The sequence below is a fragment of the Danaus plexippus genome, chromosome 14 (assembly GCF_018135715.1).
Source record: "Danaus plexippus chromosome 14, MEX_DaPlex, whole genome shotgun sequence".
NCBI lineage: Eukaryota > Metazoa > Arthropoda > Insecta > Lepidoptera > Nymphalidae > Danaus > Danaus plexippus.
This window is the reverse complement of record NC_083546.1, coordinates 3,954,535-3,969,827: the sequence shown is the minus strand read 5'-3', so window position 1 is coordinate 3,969,827 and position 15,293 is coordinate 3,954,535. Positions and strand designations below refer to the sequence as shown.

At 28.7% G+C, this 15,293-nt stretch overlaps 1 protein-coding gene across 1 annotated transcript in view; it reads left to right on the top strand.

The window, feature by feature from the left end:
* Positions 1 to 7,251: 7,251 nt before the first annotated feature.
* Positions 7,252 to 15,293, top strand: part of LOC116769724 (uncharacterized) — a 52,251-nt gene continuing 44,209 nt past the window's right edge. The window contains exon 1 of the mRNA XM_032660909.2: positions 7,252 to 7,392. The gene's annotated coding sequence lies outside the window, so the exon portion shown is untranslated. The remainder of the gene's footprint in view (positions 7,393 to 15,293) is intronic.

The window sequence follows — 15,293 nt, the reverse complement described above, 5'->3', positions numbered from 1 at the left end:
AATTGTTTCATTATCAAGGCGTTCAGTTTGCAGTCACACTATACATGTACGAAATATTTACAGTTTTTATTTATAAATCTTTGGGCATGATAGCATCGATGTAGATTCATTAATGAAAGGAAACGTGAAAGTGCAAAACTTTTGGTAAGGGCACCGTTATATAAATTGAATTTTTTTTTTTCTAATAATTCATTTGGTCACAAATATTGTTATTTGATTTAAACTATTTACTTTTAAATGAATGCTTTTACTGAAGTTAATACGAGACATATGGAAAGGAATTTTTTTGGTTTATTAAAAACATACATTGCATCTATTTCTACCCTCATATAGAAACTTTATTTATTTCTCTTATTCTATTTCATTTAAAGAAAATAAATAAATTTTCATTAAAATTCAAACCGTTTACTAGAACGAAAACCAAAATTAACAAAAAAGACATACAGAGACTACACGAGTGCTAAATAAATTAAAAAAACAGAACAGACAGCACAAAATATAAGTAATGTGATAAAAGTTTTTCTTGAAATCGAAACATATTTAACTCACACATAGAAAATATAAATAAAACCAGTTAAAACGCAAATAGAATAAAATGAACATTAAAACTTCTGTATCACTTCTTTCTACAATTTTATTAATTTATTTCGTTCATTCCCCTTATTTGCATTAATTGCGGCTTTGAAACTTAACTAAATAAGTAAAGGATTAGAGAAAGGGAACAGATAAAAGGGACACTGATAAACGGAAAAGATGTAAAAGGAAGTCCTTTTATTATAGGATTTTTGAGAAAGGAAAACATGTTAAATATTTATTCGCCTACATTTAAATATTAGCAATATGACTTAGTAATAGTTTCGCTATTTTTTAATATACGCAAAAACTTTTAAATATACATATTTTAAAAAGAAAAGTAAAGGCTATCCTGCAATAAATAAAGGAATAAGTCGTTCGAGACAAACATTAATTTGTCTGACAATGGTTTAATTATAAATTCTATTTTACACAAACATTTACCTTCAAAGTTAAAATAACAATGTGTAAATATTTATACACATGTTTCAATAACATTAGAATTGTCTGCAAATATTCGTTAATATCATCATGTAAACAAAAGCAAAAACTAGAATAATGTAAGTCTTATGAATGAATAAAAATGCACAAACCTAAAGAATTTTTGAAAGGTTTGCTGAAAGACTAAAGTTGAAAGTCAATATATTTTACGACATCTATTTTAGGTATCAGAGATACAAAGTAGTGAACGCTTAAATTTATCGTACATCGTTCCTTTTGTCCGTCTACTATTTATTATTTCTCTTATTATATCAATTTTCATAAACATATTTCACTTTTCAAACAAGTCTCAATATTGTGACTATATGGGTAATATAATAAATATATATATGTGTAATATTAACAAGTAATATATGACACAATTTTTGTCTTTTTTAACAACTTTTGCCTACAAAATGACCTCCAAAATTACAAAATAATAATTATTACCATTAATAAGTCAATGATTCTCTATATAACAACAAAAAATTGTTGAATATTTTTATTTGTTTCTAATTATCTAAGCCCCTCATACATAAATACTTTTGACTGGGATCGGAAATATATTAAATATCATATGAGATGTAAATATATTGATTAATATAAATTGTACTTCAAATTATGATTTAATGTATTAAATAATCTACACTTTATTGTTGAACACGAAACTTCTAGTAAATATAACAGACAAAGCTTAGTTTTTTTAAAAGATTCGTAATATATTGTTTGTGGAATGAACCCTTAGGATCTACATTGTAGAGGGACTCCATAAAATCTGACTCTATTGGCTTATGTTATCTTTATAATTATTTGACATTTCAAATCGAAATATATAAAAAAAATACTAAATATTGGATATTTATACAAATTTACATTTACAAATAAAAAACGTCAAGAAATCACAGTTTTTTAATATTTTTTTTTTAATTGTCACAATTGTCTACAGCTGTCTTATTGTCTTCGTGAAATAACTTTGGTTTATACATGTTATACGTAAAATATTAGAAGCCCCTTGTATTATATTTGTCACTTTGTTTTTCTGGGCAAATCAAATATTGATGCTGCAAAAAAAAATCTAGTTTCAGTGGTTGCTCATCGTAACCGACTGGATTAAACCCAAACTTAAAATTTTTATGAACTAAAACCCGGTGTCACTGGCTTCAGTATAATGTATTCTGGAATAGAAATACAATGCGAAGGCGTAAAAAGACTTATTTCCTTCAGAATTCGTATTCCTAAGTTCTTATTTCTATTTTAAGGTACATACGTCTTTCCTATAAAACTTTCCTGTATGAACCTTTCGGTGGGAAACCATAACATCAGTCGCCGGATTAGTTACCGGATTAATTAACTTCATCCCACCCTCTGATTCATCGGGTTGCGGTATGTTGTCTGTTGTAGGATGAAGATTGAATCAGTATAGATGCCTGAAGTAGAAGAATGAATGTGTTTTGGTTGTGATTTGAGCCGAGTATGAGATACCAAGTTTTTACTTTGGTCATAGAGTTTTTTGATGCACATTAAAGATCTGCTATTACCAGGTTTTTTGGTTAAGCAAATGATAGCACAATGGTGAAGTGGTATTAGTCCAGCTATGAACAAGCTACTAATGGGCTTGAAAAAATAGGTATGGTGAAACGTGATAATTTCACAATTTGGACAGTTTCCGAATGCCCAATTTGTAAAATTTAACGTGAAAAATACAAGCGTCCATTAACCTCGAGTCCAACATTTTATAACGTCTTCTTGAAATAAACTAACGTTCTTAAACTATTAGGTATTGAAGTTTGACAAATTTTAACTTTTGGAAGTTCATTTTGTAAGAAAATTCAGCTTCTTTGCAAAAGTGCAGCGGTATTAACGCCGTCACAACGTTTTTGTCAACCCAAAGCATACGTTTGGTCCTTTCTGTATTACAACTGACACATTTGTGCATACTCTACCATTGTAACCTATAGCAGCTTGCGATGACAGAGTTATAGGTCAGACTACTTGTCATTCATTGCTATTATTCAATAGAAAAAAAGGCATAATAATAAAACTGAAACCTATTCTACTTCATTTTGCTGTTATGTTTGCTATCGTAATAAAATATTACTTATTTAGGTCGATTGAATAAAAAACAATTTATTTAAATTTTATAATGAAAGCTACTGCATTCTTAATTTAGAATGCCTGTACGAATGACATTACTTTGTAGTATTTATTCTATAGTGTAATTATCATTTCATCCAATATTTTTTGCGTATAAAAAATATAAGCTAACATTTCTCAAAAATGCTCCGGGCGCTATTAATATATTTGTCATCACTTTTAATAATGTAAGTGATAAGTTTTTAGAACTGATAAATTATTACCTGAAATAATTTTTATAATTTACTGTATATGTTTTTTAATATTCTGCATATTTGCCTTCGTACTTGTTTTGTTGCTAAGGAAAAGTTGTGATTGGTATATTGTCTTTTCCTAAAAATGAGTTCTACGGTTATAGGAATTCCAGATTGTATTGCAACAATAAGAACTTTACTTTTATCTATTCTATTTACTACATATATTGGTTTCTCTTTACTAATATTTTATTATTTATATTTCCTGCAATTTTTATTCTAAAATATACACAGCACGGATTTGTGGGGGAATTTTTATTATTATTAAACAATTTTTATCATTTCAATACATAAAACAATCAGTCGTGAGAAAAAAATACTTTTAATCATTACTTATAAAAAGTGTTCGATAAATTTATAATTTGTAAAGAGTTAAAATTATTTTAGGAAAACTGGGACAATGTTTCATGTTTAATTAATTATGTAAGCTATTTCAACATTTGAAGGGCTCCTTGTCATTTGTTACGACTGACGAGATCGGTTTTATTCAAGCCGAGAGTCAAAGTTAAATATGAAGACGTACGCAAGTAATAAGGACATTGAGGTAGATTGAAAAAGCGTTGCCCAGAAAATATTATTTTAAATACCTGGAGTTGTCTTGATTAGGTGTCTATAGTTTTTCATGTGGTTAACAAGAGTTTCAATAACTCTGATAGTAAATCTATTAGTATTTTTGTTATATAAAAAGTGGCAAACGAGTAGACGGCCTACTTGATGGATGGTAGTCACCATAGCCCATGGATATCTGGAACATAAAGGATGTTGCGAATGCGTTGCCGACCTTGATTTTGGGCCAGGGAGAGGAAAGGGTGGTAAAAGGGAAAGGACAACCGACTGTCTCACTCTTCGATTGGAAGGAGGACATTAAAAGCTACTTCATACCGATCTTCTGTGAAAGTGTGGTACTTCCTGTGTAGGGCCGGCCCATGTTCGAGCTGTAGTCACTTGACCACAGCTAGGCCCTGCTACCTGCTACATACTGTAGTATGAAGCACGTTTACGCACCAGGTATTTTATTCAAGCTTTGATTTGTCTTAAAAGAAGGACCTTCAGAATCTTAACCTTAACCTCTTGCTGGTCCTAGTAAATCTTCTGAATCCACAATAAATATTTCCATGTAGTTAACAATTTTTTTTTAGTTTGTCGCTATCATTTTAATGTATTTTACGTTTTAAAAAAATACTGTCAACTATAGAACTGATAAAATTCGGAATTATATTATCTTTGAGGCACATAAATATGCACGCTTCGTTTACGAACACGCAACTTTAATAATCTTGATTTCTTTAAAACTTTTAGACATAAAGATTGTTTTTTTGCACAGATATTATATCAAATACAAGATACTAGACGGTAGAAACTAATTGACATGGTAGTCGGAAAACCAATTTAAAAATTCTCCATATTCTAATATAAACCTCAAAGGCATACGGAAATTGATAATATTGCATCTTATTTTACCTTCACAAAATTCAAATGTTAGATTTTTAGTAAGAGCAATGGAAGAGGAATATGTTCAGTGAATTTATTTTGTCAAGATACACTTATTGAACGGTAGGTACGACATGTTGATTTTTATATATGTATTTATTCTTATATTTAATGCTTTAAAAATGGTTTATTAATAAATAATACACGTTTAATAAAATTTTTAAATCATTTGGACATAATTTCTAAATAATGATTTGCGGGTATATGTAGTACAGTATTGGTATAACGAATAAATAAAATTTTATACAACATTAACTGAAATATAACTAAAACAGTTTCTCTAGGAACTTTTCGCAAGAAATATTAAGGTTTTATTCCAGATAAAGATCGCTCGGTCGTTTCGGTGTCGGGAAAATTTAAGGTATTTTAGCCACACTATCAAACAAAACAATAATTCACATACTAAATAATCTTAAATCTTGGAATTTAATTTTTAAGGATAACATTCACAAAAATTAAAACCTCATATAGCAGAAAGAGACAACCTAGCAGAGTCTATCTAGCAGAAAGAGACAAGCAGCACGTCGCGTCATCACCATTGCTGATGGACATTTGCAACATAAGAGTTGTTGCGATTGTTTCGCTCTATGTATACACCTGACTTTTAAATAATCCCCATTATTGCTCTTGAGAAAAATCTTGTAAGGAAGAATATACTAAATTATTCTAACGAATAAAAATAAACGAACATAGGGCAAACATAGTTTCACAAATCACCTAATTGATGCCAAGAATACTACAAAAAATATCTTACAAACCTTCGCCCATTGCCTGACAGAAAATATCGGACACTACCTTGATTTATGGAGAAGGTTGTACGTACCACTGATTCCAGAGTTTAGCGGTCGGGAGAATCTTTGGTATATCGATGAACACTTGATAACAATACGGGGAACTAAACAGCAGAAAGTTTAATACTCAAATTTAAAATCGAACCTCCTGGGATAACATGATCGTATAGCAGCAAACTAACTTAAATTAGTTCTTACCTTCTACTGGAAATGTTACCTTATCTTAGAAGTGAAGATATTAGCGATATTATACCGCTTAAGCATCAGTCCTGATAGTATTTCTAATAACATAATTAGTTGAATCTGCCCTTCATAACATATTTAAGAAAAAGTATTTAAAATTATGTGGATGATTATTATTGATTTTTTTATATAATGTAAAATAACAATTTACAACAGATATAGTCAGGCCAACCTTCTAAATTTTTTTAGTATGAACACTAATTGCAAAAAGGAGGTTTTGATATAGTTGGTGATGAACATGTTTTCATGAAACTCATTATCATCATATCTTAAGTGGTTCGGCAGAAATGTATTCAACGTAATACTGTCAATCTAAACCACTTAATGAAATAATTTAAATAAAAATTAATAATTTAAAAGAATACGAAGAAGTATCATCATAAAACCAATGAACTATGAAAAAAAAACTAGAAGCTCACAAATGAATGTCAAAATCTCTGATTAGCATTTAAACTCGACGGTTTCAGTAATCTAATAGAATAACAAAAAATAAATTCACACGCTCAGAACCATTTACCTTTTTAAACGGATTGTCTCTCTTTCTGTTGTTTTTATACTACGGATGTTAGTTGTATTTTTAGTTTCAAGCTTTTATTTATTTATTGGTGAATGGAAAATATTTAACAATATGTGCAACAGCAGAATTGATTTGACAAGTTACGAGAGTTAATGCAATTAGTAGTTTATATAGATTTAAAATTGTTTTCAAAAACATTTACGGGTATTGAAAAAATATTTGAATGATCCATCCTTGTATGTTAAAAATAAAATATTCTCATAAAGGTTGAACAAATTTCTGCGACTTTTTATCAGTTTTCAAAATTCAAAATGTAATTTTTATATCACCTTTCGACACAAAAGCCACAGAGTAAGAAAGTGAATGAAATGTATAAAAAAAAAACACTTGGTATAAAATACTTTACTATATATTTTTATTGGGATTTTCGCCATTTCTAATATTATTATATATTGCATATATTCTAGAAATCAAATAAAATTACAACCGTGAGAAAACAACTGAAAATACTGTATCAGCAAATTACGACACTGTTATTTTTATAGAATCAATAATAAGAACAAAATCGTGTAATAAATGTTAAGAATCTTAAAATTTCCCAAAAATAGTAAGTCGGTGTACTTAAGAGTGTAATTGGAATACGCAGAGAAATATTCATTTTGATATTATTTGGTGAGGGTTGAATGGCGTGACCCAGCCGTGGGCGGATTGCGCCGTGCGCGCTGCCGCCTAGCGCCTGCCGCCTGTTCCAGTATCAGCCCGCCGTTGCGCGAAACGCACGTTCCGGTCACCGCTCAGCCGCCCTAACTCAGCCTCACCGCGCTGCACCGCCGGCATAACAAAACGCACGGTGCCCTTCCGAACACAGTGTCCACACCACAGTGTACGCACATCGCCGCGCGTATCACACGTATGTATTCTCGTCAACGCCTCATTAATTTTTAAATATATGCTTCTTTCATGCCTATTTGCTTTTCGGTAGCGTGTTTCAGCTTGCTATGCTTATTATTTGCCAACTATGTTAATTAAAGTTTTTTTTTAATAAATGATTGTGAAAATGGTTTATTTTTTTTTCCTGGCGTGTCATGTGATTATTTTTAAATCATTATTTTGTTTTGCAATTCTTTATACAACCTAGGATAATTATTAGAAAATTGAATGACTTTCCATTGTATTCTAATCTCTTTAAACTTATTAATGTGTATTAATTAAAAATATCATTTGATTTTAGAAGTTATGGGCTTTATAAATAAAATCTTCTAAAAATTTTAAACTTTTCAAATAAAAATAAGCTAGTTTGTAAAAACCAAAGCCAGCAATAATTTTGATTATAAGAAGAGGATTGTTAACCTTAGCATAAAAGATTTTTCATTAAAATAAATTCAATCTTTATTCTGATTTTGAAGTTGGGAACGTAACCCTTGTGACGTAACTTCTTCTCAATCTCCTGAAACTGGTTATTGTTTTAGCACAGAAATATTTATAACCGATAACCACAGACCTATGAATTAAATGTTAATTTATTGATTACTTACCAAATAAAAATAAAATCGTTTCATAGATATAACGAAATAAATCCGGATAACGATAATTCAAGGCATTTGATTGAAATGTTAACAACAAATGATAATTGCAAGAATTTTATTAAAATTCAGCTGTTGAAATCTCGTAGCAAAATTTTTCATTTCAAACGACTCATTGAATAGAAGATTGAAGCTTGCATTAGACGTGACAACAAAAAAACACTTTTGCTTTGAAATTCCATGCATTATTTTAACTAAACCTTATGAACCGGAGTAATAAAGAAGTAATGAGTGCGACGGAAGTATGCGGTCGGATGGGTTTATGAGGCAGAATGCGACTTGCTCTTCGTGTATTTGCAGTGGAAAATATATTTTATAACTAATTCAATTTACTTACTATTACTTTGAATTTTCTAATAAAGCACAGCTTACTTCTTGGTAGTTTTGTCCTTGCCTTTATGTATTGTGAAATTTTGGATTAAAAGTGGTTAAAAAGAAATCGTTTATTAATTGGTGATTGTGATTAAGACATTTGAAAAAAATATATATTAAATTATAATTTTTATACCCACCGACGTAAATTTTGATTTAGTGTTTTTTAAGGAGCCTATTTAGAATCAACTTAAGATTGACAAACAGAGTTACACGTATTTAAACAGAAACATAATTTCTTTACACTATTAAGATCTAAGAGTTTATAGTCGTATTGATTGAACGTAAGAAACATGCTCCAAATTGAATGGTTTGTAAAAATATTTCATAACAATGAACGGGAAAGTTCATCGTTGGCAGCAAACAGTTGGCAAACGACTTAAATGAAACCCAAACAATTTCATACTTTAAAAAAAATCTAGATAACTATGTACATTTTTTATCCTGTCTTTTCACTTTTGTCTACAATTTTTTATTTATTAAAGATAAAACATTATAAAACAAACACAACCAACAACTTCTGTTCAATACAAATGAAGGATTTTTTTTAAAATCTAATAAATTATAGTATAAAATATAATCTAACGAAATTAACAAATAGGAAAACTTTAAACTAGTAATGCTAATAGTACCTCGTACCCTTATCAACATGTCAGCTTTGAAAGATGGAATAATTCATCTGAATATTATCAAACAATTGTTTAAAATTTTATAACAAATGATTAATGATCAACGTTTTCAATGAAAGTACGAGACGTTTCTATCTCTCTATGTAATGTAGGCTCCATTGTGTAGCAAATCACTTTACATAACAATAATCTGGTAAAATAGGTCCAGACGCGAAACGAAATACACATGAATAAAGCATGTGACTATACAAATCGCTTGCTGATTCATGGAATTTTTTCGATAGAAATTTGTTTTAGTCACATATAAATGATTAAATATTAAGGCATAAGTTCCAACTAGACATGAGTCAATGCGTTGAACCTTGAATTTTTCAGAACTTATAAGTAATAATTTGAAATACAATGACATGACAAGTAAAATATATTTTTCCAAACTGTGACGTTGTGATCTCACGGTTGTATGCCAGTCCAATGAAACAAAAACGGAACTACCCTAAATGTATATTTGATTACTCATGTCCTATCATTATTATAATTTAGTATGTATTTTATTCTATATAAGTATCAACGCTGTTTCCAGAAATAAATTGTCGTCCATGAGGTGAAAACATGAAAATATTGATAAAGGTTTTTACACACAAAAAATATAAGTTCATATGAAGATTAATTTATATATGTATATTCTATTAACAACAATATGACATTCATAAATTTTAAAATTTCTAGAATATAAAAGACTAATTTAGAACATATCGTGTTATGATTTGATAAATAGCGAATATTTATAATATAATATCCGGTATCTAGAAAAGAATTTGATATTAATACTCTCCAGCCGAAATTAAAACGCATTCGTATAGGAACTAACAGACTTGTTTTAAATAACCGGACCAAATAAAAATACCACAACTCATTGAAATCAATATCAGTTAAAAAAAACGCCAGCGAGGTGTGAAAGAACTTGTGTATAAAGAATAAGTTAGACAAGCGGGGTCTCATCTTTAGACGTCTGGATTCAAATTATATACAAGAGTATTGAAAGGGATGAAGTGATAATAACTGTACACAAAGATCATTTTTAATTTTCATTTAAAATTGCAATTTTTCACAATTGTACCTTCAACATAACTAATATTGTAATCTTATTTAGATCAAAATAAGTAATGAATTTAAACATTACCTTTAAGCGTTCACCATGAACTATATATGCTAGAATATTAATGAGAGAATCGTTCTAATCTATATTGGGTAAGTGTATTTAAAGTTTTCAGCTAACAACCGTATCAATTACTCCTTTTCTTTAACTTTGAACTTTTAAAGGTTCATTAGAATATAATTGAAGTTAGTACAATTGCCAGGGCGTGGGGCGGTGGAAGAAAGTCTTTATGTTATTAAAATTGAAATTATAACGGACCTTTTTGGAATTTATAGCCTTATTTAAAACTAGACTAGACAATACTTACTGACGTCAAATTTCAGGAGTCACTAGCTAGAAACTATCACCGAAACCGCTTCAAATACAAACACGAGTCTTGAAATTCAAACCCTTTCTATGTTTGGACTTGGAACCTTTATATTTATTTTAGCTGATATTTTTTCTAAAATAAAAAAGAATAAACTATAGCATAGTAAAGATTAATTTGTACTTAGTTTTATTTGATATCAGTAACACATCAGTAAAACATATAAGTCATGGATTCATAAGTTTCTGTCCGTTAAGATTTTCTCTTCAATTTTTCTTTCTCATTTTTATGATGAAGCTATTAAGATAATTCTAATACCTCTATTAAAATGTAATATAAAACTCATCAAGAAGTTTGTTTGTCAAAATATATTGCAGGCGGACCTGAACTTTCAACATACATATTTTATTTAATGACCGAAAAACTAGTGGGGCTGAGTTATTTTATTTATAATGTACTCGTATTATTTTGTGTAATTGGATGATATTCAATTATTCCATATCAAATGAAGGTTAATTAAAATATAACACTTATATAATCATTTTTATTATATATCTCTCTTTTATCTCTTACAAAATGTTTATTATAAGTTCTCCGTTTCGATAATGGAATTCAGTTTCAGTTTCATTCAGTAATTATGTTGTAAATGGTTTTTGATTAATTCGAACTCGCAAAGAGAACAGCAGTTTCTTTGTATCAGATTAACCTTACGGTAATTGTTTTTTCTGAATTAAAAAAAACGATTCAGAACATTTTAAATGCATAGTATTTATTTATATGGTAATTTTACAGTTAGGTATTGTTAGTCGTTATATATAGAAAAATTGCTATTACGTCACATACAGTTTAGTAGGATATAAGGATAATTCTATATTTCGCCATTACGTACCAATGAATGAGTTATGACACAGGAGTATATCAAGTTAACAAACCATCAGTAAAAATGAACATTCATAAATACATTACATACAAACGTATTTTATATTAAGAAATTTAATAAAATTATAACATTTCTTTTGTTTGCTTCGATACAGAGGTGATAATAAATTTTATAAAACTGCAAGAAAGTTTACCAGGAACCTATTTCTATTTATTCTCCTCCACGACCTCCGACATATAACTAAACAGTACTACTACACGACCTTTCAATAATATTGACAGAATCTTTTAACTCATTAATAGATAACATATTTAGCTGTTCGTAATTTTATTATAGACATTAACTATATTAGATATTAAGTATTTAAAGAAATTTAAGGTACGAGTCATTATAAAACATGCTACGTTGTAACTTAATTATACTATTTCAATTATATATCAAAACATGTTGTCCATATATATAAATATGAAAAAAAAAAATTACTTTACCAATTGATACGAGGAGAAACTTCATAATAAAGCTTTATGGTCCTGTATTCATAGATTCTTTATCCGATGCACACGTATACTACTATTATAGTTATGTATTTATAAAGACACTTGTAACAATAGAACTTATTTTAAAAAGAGATTATACGAACGGATTCTTGTTAAATTGGTGGCAAAAATCTCGTATTTGTATTTTATCTTAAATACAAATTACATTTCATAAAGGTAAGAACTCAGTCTAGAGAGCTATGTTCACTTCTTGAGGAGACATTATTTTATTTATATTTCATTACTGAACAATCTTATTATCGGAAACATTTTGATAGAACTAACAAAAACAATGTCTATTTTCTGTCGATTTACTTTAAAGATTTGTCTATAAAGGAATAAAAGAATGCTTTTCTGTTCAATTTAATGTTTTATCTTTTGTTCTCTCTTATCAAATTGGGCTGCTTTAACTTTAAGTAAACAAATTCGCAACTTCATATAATATAGAAAAAATACCCCAACACAATTTCCAACAAACTTTAACAACAGCAATACAATATTTCTCTTTTATGCTTTAAGACTCCTTTCTTCTTAGTCCATCTGTCATTTTCTCCCTGTGGATGTCTCAAGAACTTTTGGACGTGACATTAGGTACAGGTTATAGGTAACCTGCCTACCGCTTGCAGTCCGCTATGCAGGAAACCATATAAAATACTTCCAAATATTCTTATCACCATTAAGGTGATTAAAATTGAATTCTTTCCATATATATATATAACTGCAAAATATTACATTTTTAATTTGTTATCAAAACAATACATACAAAGTCAAGGGAAAAGCATTTACTTTTAATTTTTATCCCTTTCATTAAATTTTGAATATAATTTTTTTAAAGAATTAAGTGTATTATTTGAACAATCAACTGTTCAACCTTTTCTTCGTAACAACAATGTAGAAGAAAAGAAAAGTTAACAAAAAAAAATATATAAAGAAAACGACAACTTATTTTAAGTAAATTTATATGGCATTTTTTAAACAATTATATATTGTCAAACAAGTATTCTTCTTTAACTTTGACCTTCTAACAAAAGGTTATTATAAAATACATGTTATTGTTGCCTACTTAACTGTACAATACCTTTTCTCCTTGGTATAATATTGAGACGTAAAGAAGTAATTAATAAATTAATACGAATGTATATTTAATGTATACAAAGTTGCTATTTATATAAATATGTATATAAAATTCAACATGCTCTACCATTTCCATACTTTGTTTTTTTCATTTCTCTCTTGAATTTTGAACTAAATATGAAATTTCTCATCACGAGAACTAAAACTAAATTGAACTGTTATAACCGTGTGGGAAAAATCTCGTAAGTTAAAAGATCGTAAAAGTATATAATTTTAGTGCCGAGAAGTCACTCATGATAACATCATATTTTATTTATAATATTATCAATTAGAACCAATCACAAAAATCACACGGAAATGACGAAATAAATATGTATTTCAATATATTATAATCAATTATTACATAATATATGATTATATTTAGAGAATTAATCATCAGCGAGCAGAAAGGTTTTAAGCACAGGGTTTTTCTTTAACATCAGTTGTGTAAACTATGAGTTAATAGTTAAACATGAATATTCCGTATTTATTTACTTGTCACAAATTACCCTGTATAATAGTATTGCTTGTACTTACAAGCTTTCCGCGTCAGAAACCACAGAGTAAATACAAAACAACCGTTATACAACTCAGAAGGGAGATTTGATAACAATTATACGTCTTCAAGAAATTACTCCAAACAGTTCTCCGCAAAGTTGAAAGGACTAATACTCTAAAACTACTCACAGGTTTCTTGATAACGTTTACATTAACATATTATTGCTTTCGCTAATATATGCGAGCATATTTATATACATGCGTATATATATGGTGTTTGTTTATAAAAAAATTGTTAAAAATTATATACGTATATGGAAAAATAAGGATAAAAAAAATTCTTTCATTATATATTTTTAATTGAAGTTCATGTTTATACAACACCTACGACGCGAATTAAAGCGTTACAAGATTTTTTTAAGATTAAATTGAAAAATGCCCAAAAAGAGGATTGTAATACCTTTTTCACGACACTTCTATAAAATGGTACAAAAGTGTTTTTCTTTTCAATAATAGATTTAACACAAAAAATAACAGGTCTAAAATATTTTTTTTGTTGAATCTGACTTATATTACAAATTTGAAATCTTTTAACTTCTTCTAGAGCCTTTAAATTTTATTATGGGTTATAAAAATCATTTTATAATTAAATTAAATAACGAATTTGGCTTACATAGCGAATTTTTATGTACCGAGACTGTCTGTTTAATATAAATATTTTTTTAAATGAAATAGACCAACCCACAACAATGAGAGTAAATCGCAGAAAATAGATTTCCATTTGAAACATTCATTTATACCTCTCGCTCCTACTTCTACCGCGTACAAATTTACAACGAACCTATTCTTCGTGAGTTCGTTAGTGAACTCGTAATACTTGTTGACCTTGATGGCATGGTCTTTGGGGATGTTGGTTTCCCAAGGAACCGTGAGCTCTATTAACACAACGCTCTTTAAAATTCGCGAATATAAAAATACATCTGGTTTGGACGCCGCCGCAAATATCTTCTGGGATTTTAGATTGCTTCTCATATATAGTTAAACAAAAATATGAATTCTGCTTAAAAACATCAAAATTAATAATTATAAAACATATAAAATATTATGTTATTGTCTTAATTACTCTTCAGTAAAAATCAGGAGTTAACTTGATACTCAAGAATTATCCGGTTTTTCCCTTCGTAAGCTGTTATCAAACTTCTAATTATATTGGGTTTATACCCTCGTAAAAAATGGCAAGGAATACAAGAAATTTCGGGTTTTTAAATAGCTATTTTCAATTTTTTATTTCGGCATTAGCCATACTGAGTTTATCATACAAATAAATTACTATAAAATCAACTAGTTTTAATATAAAAAAAATATACAAAATCTAGATTTAATTAATTTCGAAATCGAGTCTCTCTTCTCTTGATAATTAAAATTAAATTAAAATTACAAGATGAACAACTTACTTCATCTTAACATTAAAAAATGTAGCAGAAGGTTATTTTAGTTCCTCGGTGGCGTAGGCTATACTAGTTATGGTCAGAGGTCACATTCAAGATTTACATTTCAAATGCAAAACGTTTCTGTATTAAATAATTGAAAGATCAACTGAGAATGTAATTACGGTTAACAAGATACTCGTGCAAGGGAGTAACAAAACGTTGTACTGGAATTAATCTTGTAAGTTTACCTTCAAAATGAATTTCTTAAGCCATAACATCTACATAAGATTGCAGATAATATTCATGA